Below are 8,591 nucleotides of genomic sequence, written 5' to 3' on the forward strand. Positions count from 1 at the left end.
ATCTTCAGAGGTTCCACCTTCTAATATCATCACTTCAGTGGGAAGGATTTCAACATGAATTTTTCGGGACTGGTGGGGAAGACACCAACATTTATATCAGAGCACTACCCTATTTTATCACAGCTTTCCTGTTTTGTTATTGAGCCTCAATAACAAAAAGGCTCAATGAAGAGTTTATAAGTTTGAGTGAAACTAGGCTAAAAATAATAGACTTAATACCTAGTTGTTGCTATTATATTCTCTGCTATAGAAACTTAAAAGTTATAATAACTGCATTAAGGAAACACTAGATCTGTGGTCAGTTACCACAAAACATTAGGGGAGAAATCTATTCCTATAAGTTGCCTTTACCTAAATATTATTGCAATATTTGGACAGATGGAGTTAACATTTTTTAATGTCCAGTGTATGGCACTGTTTTATCACAATAAGACTGATGGAAAATATGGCGAAATCTTTCATTTAGCAATTCATGTTCCTGAATTCTTACACTATGTTGATAGAAATTGAGCTGTCTTAGATTGCACTAAAAATGCTACCTTGGGTGAAAACTAGAGTTTTAACTTGTGTCTTTTAAGACACTAATAATATGTAAAGATACCAGTTTTCCTTTCTTGAGCCCATTCTCACCCATAGTCCTATATATTTGATACAGCTTTCTATCTTGAAATACTTCCCTGGATGGGGACAGTAGTCATAAATATCAGAGAAGCATAATGGTTTGGGGAAACAACATTCTCACCAAGTGAGGGTACATACAATCTTAGAAAGATAAAAAACTATCCGATACGGTAACAATAAGATTATTTCTCTAAATCTACTCTCTACTGAGAGGATAGCCACTGCACTATGGTTCTAGAGAATCACATAGTCAAGATTTCAACTTAGCCAGCAAAGGAAAGGTGTGCATTTTCACTGGCATTGAATGATGCTCTTATGTTTTTTTTTTTGGGGGGGGGGGCAAGTTGTACCAGACGTGAGTTGGGAGCTTTTTATAGGGTGGTTAGCAGTTATTAAATTGTACAAGGTATGGTAGTGAGGCTAAAAATGTTAGTCTCTTTCTCTCTATAGCAGTAATATTTATAAAAACATTATTGGTTGTAGCCTTAAAAGACTCATTTCAAGTATTTGTATCTGGCTACAAGTAGTGTGAATGGCAAAGAAAATCTAAGAATAAATGAGGGAAGTTCATGAAGATGGCTAATCTAAGATAAATCATGATCTAAGAAGTCCTAGAATCCATATTTAAGCCCAGTTTTCCCAATAATTCCCTAAAGAAAGATCGTTTTATCCTACTCTACCATAATTCATTTTTTTATTTTGCTAATTTTCTGTCATTCAAAATTTCTTCTTAAACATTTATTTACTCTTCTCTAATTATAAATGATTCAAATAAATTTATGGTTTTGTGCATAACTTCTTAGCAATTAATCATATTCTAGAAATTAGATTTTATTAGCAAGACAGAAAGTGTGTTTAGTAGAAAAAGCAATTATTTGGGAGCCAGGAGGCTTATCACAAAATGTTTACATTTTAGGAATGAGCTCAATATATAACTTAAATCACTGCATCAGCCTAATGATCAAAGCCTAAAGAAAGCACACACTTTTCTCTAAAATATGCCCTTTCCCTTTGGTTCAGCAGGGAGAGGGCCAAAAGGGAAAATACTATCGTTAACATACATGTAAAACATGATAGGATGCCAACTGCTCCTATTCTCCCAATACAATTCATGGAATTGTGGATTTTAAACACCAGTAATTATGCATACAAGAATTTAATTACCCAAAAAAGTGCACACAAATAATGCAATAATAATATTCACTGAACAATTTGGAATATGCAGATTAGAATTGAATTTTAGCATAAAAAAAGATTATGAAGCAATATCTTCAGAGTTCCAATTTTACACTGGGCCCACAGATAAGCTACAAGAACTTGATGTAGGGATAAGCCCGTGGATGATCTTTACAAAAGCAATGCTCAGGTACACTCTTCAAACTCTGCAGCAAACAGCAGTACAGCAAATAAACACAAAGAACAGGAAGATGGCAGTGTGACCTGGTTATACTATTAGAAACATTTTGTGGAGTGTCACCCATGAACACAACACACACTACTACTCAAACAAAAGTATTAAACTCATGTATCCCAAGACACTCCCAATTAGTTGAAGAATAATATTTGGAGTCTATTTTTAATTAATGTAATCTCTCATCCATACATTTTCGATAGAGGGCAAATCAAGAAACAGTTGCGTGTACTTATCTAATATAAACTTTTCTTTAAGATTCTGTTGTATGTAGTTCTTTAGAAACAAAATTTTTGCTAGTTAGTTGCAATTATTTCAATTTGATGAACTCAAGTTAGTAGTCCAAAACTAAAGTTTTAAAATGCTTTTCCATAAAGGCCAATAACACATGAAAAAAATAAAAAGCAGCACCTGAAGTAAGCTTCTAAACTTAACTATATACTTGTCTTGGGCAAAAAGAACTTTAACTTTTTTGGCCCTTTAAGATGTCCATGCCTACTGAGACCTTCTCTTTAGAAAAATGCAAATAAACACAACTTGTTTCACAGGACTCTTGGGCTCCCTGAACACCATAAATAGATGACAGGCGACAAGTTGACTCTCTGGTCTAGCTAGGAATATACTGTTATTTCAGGTCTTTAGAAAACTGACACTGAGAACAGGGAGAGGGCAGAAAGGAGGGTTTCTGCAATGGGCACAAATCCATCCAGGTGGTGTAGTTGCTTTACTACTATTTTTGGTGGTTCCAACTTTAACAGAGGATAGATACAACTGAGATTAGCAAATGACAGTTTCAGTTCACTGGGAAGAGAATGAAGTCTGGAAAATCCTAAAGATAGGGAAGCTGCTTTTCAGTTTCCAGAGAAACCAGAGGGCCATCTTTCAACCTCCCATTAATCCTGAATACCTGAAGTAGGAAAAGTCTTCAAGGAGTTAAAATGAATAGACACTGCAAAGAGGATCCAAACTCATTTACATAGCTATCAACAATCAGGGTGGTAGATGTTATTACTAAAATTAGTACTGTTATTAAGAGGGGAATTTGATTACAAAAATGCCTTTAAATTTTCTGAAATTTTCATCTCTGTTTAAAAATACCTGGAGGCATTGTATTAACTGCAAAATATTTTGCCAGTTATTTTGTACTCCCAAAGAAATATTTGTTTCTCATATACATTATCACACAGATCATCTAGAATACTTTTGTGTTCCACATGCTACAAATTATGTTAAAGAATCCAGAACACCTTAAAGAAACTGTTATAACTGAAATGTTGATCAGAATTTCCCTTAATATATAGCAGTAGGCTTCAATAATTTACATTGGTCTTGATTGGATTTCCATTTTCATCCTGTATATAAGTAGTCTGTGACATTTTCAGAGAAAAACAAAAAGCTAAATAAATTCAATTATTATTAACACTACTCTGACTCACGTAGCTATGAAGGAAAAACTGTATAGACTTTTATGAAACCTAATTATTACACAGCTTTACATTTCAGCTTAATTCCCATTTTATTGTTTTGCCAGCAGAACTGCCAATTCCTTAGGCTTTATAGCTAGTCAAGAATTAAATCTGTATTAAATACAGAATTAATTTGTCTTTGGGGTTTAATTTTTTTTAATTAATAGCAAAGTGCAATGTCAAGATGAGTCAATGTACCAAAAAATTGAGACAGAAAATCAAAATTCATTAAAACAATTTGTTTGCTCAGTAGTGTGTGTGTGTGTATATATATATTTACATTCACTGAACATTGTCTTGCTTTTCCCATAATTAAAAAGTTCATTATTGAATCATATTTTTTGTGGATCTGAGTTTTCAAGAAAAATGTGACTTAAATGCTGGTTATTAACATTATTTCAGCAACTGAGTAACACTAATCTTAACACTACTGTGATACTAATTATGATTATATTTAATTGTCCCGATTCTCAACAAAATTTTGACTCTAACTCCGTGTTCAGATCCTACTTAAGTATTAAAAATTAAAAGTCCTATGGTCTGAATATTTCATGGTAACCTTTTATAAAAGCTAGCAGTTAAGAAAAATCTAGTGTTGGAGAACAATTTACTTGAGGGTCAAGTCATTCTCCCCCACTCCTTGACCAAGACAGGTATTCAGTAAATATTTGATGATTTTACAATCTACAATGATTAAAAAACAAACAAACAAAAAACAGTTCCTTGGTTTGGTATTAATGCTTTCATAAAATTTCCAGAAATTATTACAACTATAAAACAAAGTACTAAAATACTACAAACTGTATGAGCACTCAGTTTGGGAACCACTTTTTAGTTACCAAAATAGATGAAATAAATAAGAATGCACAAATGTATCACATTAAACCTCTAACAATTTAAAAAATTTAGGATTAAATGATCTAAATAACTAATGGGACTGATTTTCTGTCAAAAGCATATTAGGGAATGCTATTCTTAAGGTGTATTTTTATAATTGCCTAAAACTTATTTTTTTCATTTATGTTAAAGAATCAAGTTAGTATTCCAAAACTAAAATCTTAATAAAAACCTTTTAAATTGAAAATTTTCTTACTTTTGGGAAGAATAAATCACACTGGATTTATGCGCAAAAAATAACCTCTAACAGTCTAGTAAAAAAAAACATTTAAAATCCCAAAAAGCTTATCCAACCCTTCTGGGTCAAATCATTCAGACACCTGCAACTGCAGATTCAGAATATCTACTTTAAAATTGCACTCATCTGCAGTAAACTATTTCCTCACCTTTAAAAAATTTAGTTATCAACACTCATTAGAATCACCATTAGAATGGAAAGGCCTCATCTATGGTTTGAAGTTGTAACCAAATTTTCAGACAACTAAGCCCATCTAAAAAAGAACAGTATATTAGAGGCAAGAACAGTAAGCTATGAAAGCATTCTTACATTTTACCAAGAATGCCTCAATGTCATCTAAAGAAATATCAATTTAACTTCAATAGCCTTGTTCAACCAACTTACCCATTGTTTTAAACCTTAGAATAACCTGCACTCTGGCATGCCAATTCCACAACTTATTTCAGTTGTTGAAAACATACACTTAACAGGCTTAATTTGAAACTGGATATAGTTCTTCAAAGTATACTTGAAAGAGGGATTTTTTTTTTAATTTGTCACAATTTCTTGACTAAAAACTGATGAGAGGAATCAAAGATTTACACTAAATAACAGGAAGCTCTAATTATGGGGTGCGAGGTTTCCAGTTGCTATTAAAAACAATGCTTTGTATTTTCCCCATCATTAAGGCTTCATTTCATTTTCTCATCAGTTAACTGTATAAATTAAGTTTCAACAATTTTCACTATTACTGTTTTTTATAGGAATAGTTCTAATTAATGATTAATTTTACTTTACTCTGAGCTAAATTTTACTTTATATCTTATCAAATTAGTTGGAGAATATCTATTGTAAAACTGTCAGTACATCTCTTAACATTTCTTTTCCAGAATCCATCTGCTCTATGCTGCCCACTATAGGAAATGTAATATGGTAATAAGAAATGTAATACTGCGCACTTAGGGTTACCTTAGTACAAACTCATAAAAAATATTATCTGGCTATGTGGATGCTAAGATATGGTGTTCTTGCAAGAGATACAGACTAATAGTGGTAACCAAATTTATTAAATATAAAGGACATCAGTAGAAACAGACAGGACCAGAAACTATCTTGGTGATCCACACACCAGCAATAGCAACCGGGTGCGGCAGGGGGATGGGGCGTGGAATTAAGTGAGGGAGGAGCAGCCTGCAGAAAGCTGCAGTTCAGCGCTAGAGAGGAAACGTGAGGGTCAACATCAGTATAAACAAAGCACTTTAAAAAAAATCATGCAAACACAAAAGATTACTGTAAATGGAAAATGACATTTAAAATCAATTATTCATGTGAGGCATATTTGTTTCATCAGATAAATCTTGTCTTTTCTTAAACCTTTACTCTTACAAGCAAATACTTTTAATGGTTAACTTTTGTCACATATTTTTTTTTTTTAAATTCAATCACGGGAAAACGGAACAGTATAGAAATCTCAAAAAGATCAAGTTTTATGTTTCTTTTCACTTTGACAAGAGTATATCCAAAGTGTTAAGAATTTAAATTCTATAGATCAGATATACTTTAGGATTTCATTTAATGAGTACAGACTCTTCTACAGAAAAGGAATTTTTAAGTCAATACTCCAGTTTCACATCACATGTTAAAAATTTAAAAAGGTTTAAAAACGTATCACTCCATGTCTTTAGGCTTTAACTTGCACTGAAAAGCAAAACACACTATTGCATGTTTATCTACACGCATACATTAATAGCAGTCGGTGGCTTAAAAGTGGTAACCTCCTATTGAAAAAAAGTGACAAATGTCACCCTTCCATACTGCCCTTCTAATTAGACACCAAGACAACTAGGCTTGCCCACTGCAGTTTGGGATAATAGAAGAGACGTCTGCCGCCTAACCTGAGACATTATTAACGTTCAATTCTAGGTCTCCAAAGAACTAAATTTCAGAGTACGTGCCTGGGTTCCCACTCCTGCCCCGTTAGCACCGTCACAAGCCGGCTCCCGGCCCACCGAGATCCCGGAGCAGGGGCCTCCGGCGCTCCGGAGCCGAGAGGTACGGACGGACTCTGGCATTGAAGAACTACCGAAAAGTCGCACGGCACCCGCGGCGCGGCCAAGGCCACGGCCACCACCCCGTATCACCCGGTCCTCGTCCCCTCGGAGCCAGCCGCGTGGCCCAGGGGAGATCCGTCAGTTGCCCGCAGCGCGAAAGAGCAACAAAGCCACCAAGACGCCGCAGCAAGTCCCCGGGGCAGGCAGTCGCAGCTTTCCCTTCTCCTCTTAGTTACAATTACCCCAGCGGCTTCTGGTACTTCCTTCGAGAAAAATGAAAAAGAAAAAAGGCGTAGAGGTGGTAGCAGTTGTCGACACTTTCCGCGCAGCGTGATCCCTAGGCTCCATCCTAGAGCAGGATTTCCAAAGTCGGATGCATCCTCAGCGGAGGTATTCCTTGTTGACAGATCTCTCGCCTCCCACAAAATGGGGCCGAGGAGGCGGCCGCAGTCTCCTCGATGGGCGCCGCCATTTTGTGAGGCGGCGGCGGCGGCGGCGGCGGCTGGAGCCCGGGGTGTGTGTAATGGTTGAATAGAATGACCCCCTCTAGGGAATCCCCGGCGCTGACAGTTACGTAAGGGGCTGTGCGCAAGTGCGGCATTTAGGGAATCCGCACAGCCCGGGCCACGAAGCGCTGCGGCCCACATCTCCACTACCCCTAAGGGGACTGGTGGGGGAAGGGACCGCTGACCGGGTCTCCCCGGTACACCACCCCCTCGCCTAGTTCAGCCGCCCAGCTTCCCCACCTTCTCCCCCAGGGTCTCCGCCCCTCTTAGGCTTACGAGTCGCTCACTGGCCCTCGCGGGTCAGGAACTGACTAGCCACAGCTTTATTCAGACCCCATTTAAGAGACAAACTTTACTTGGGAAGTAAATCCGATTCCTAGAGTGAACACCGGAAGCATGCTGGACTGTATTACATAATTTTTTTCACTATCAAATACATGTTCCCATTGGAACCACTTCCTGAAATAACCCATCAGGACCCTTACCACTCTGTGACCTTGGGATGGTCAGTGACTTTACCCATTGTGGCCATCACTAAAATGGAACTAACACACTTTATGAACTGTGAAGCTTAATTAACAGCTGTAGCAAGGCCCGTCTCTAACACCCGTTGTAAATGCAAACTTTGGTGTTAGTATTTGTCGAGATATTTTGAATTTCTCATTTAAGCAAAGGTTATTTCTTAACCTTGAAAAATATTTTATAGGAAAATCACATTTAAGACATTTTAGAGAAAGCAAGGAAAAACATTTTTATCGATGTTTAAATATATTTACCTTAATATAAAAATACAAACATTAACTATTATTGTCAAGTTGGACAGTAAGCTCCTCTACCAGCTTAGTTTGCATAACTCTCATCACAGAATAATTGTTAGGTGCGTGAAACCAACCAGAAGCAAGCTGAATTAAGAGCATTACTTTATTTCTATAGAACTAGGACAGATAGTTCACACTGTATTTGATCTAGTTTGTTAAAGTTAATTGATGGAAAATGTGCTAATCGGGCCCCCAAAATACTAGCATAAGGCTCAGAAAAGCTGATTACTTTAGACCTAAATATTTCAAACAAGGGAACAAATTGATTATTCCGATCCGTGTACGTTGCGTAGTGTGAGGAGCTGCCGCTCGGAGATTTTTTTCCTTTCCCTCCGAGTGACACACCGTTCGGTCGGGCGGGCGGGCGGAGACTCCGAGGCGGCTCTTCCAACAGCCGCGCAGGGGACGCGAACATCGCCTCCACCCCTAACCCTGGAACAACCGGTAGTGGCCGTTTCCCTGCGCCGCCCCCCTTTCCGCCGGCTTTGTGTGTGTGTGAAATGTGCGGCACATTGCAGATGAACCCTAAGCCCGGCGAGCCGAGTCTATTGTTCCCCGCGAGGAGCTGCCGCGGCGGTGTGGAGCCAGGCGCAGTGCCGTGGCC

This window comes from Marmota marmota, unplaced genomic scaffold (assembly GCF_001458135.2).
Source record: "Marmota marmota marmota unplaced genomic scaffold, marMar, whole genome shotgun sequence".
Taxonomy (NCBI): domain Eukaryota; kingdom Metazoa; phylum Chordata; class Mammalia; order Rodentia; family Sciuridae; genus Marmota; species Marmota marmota.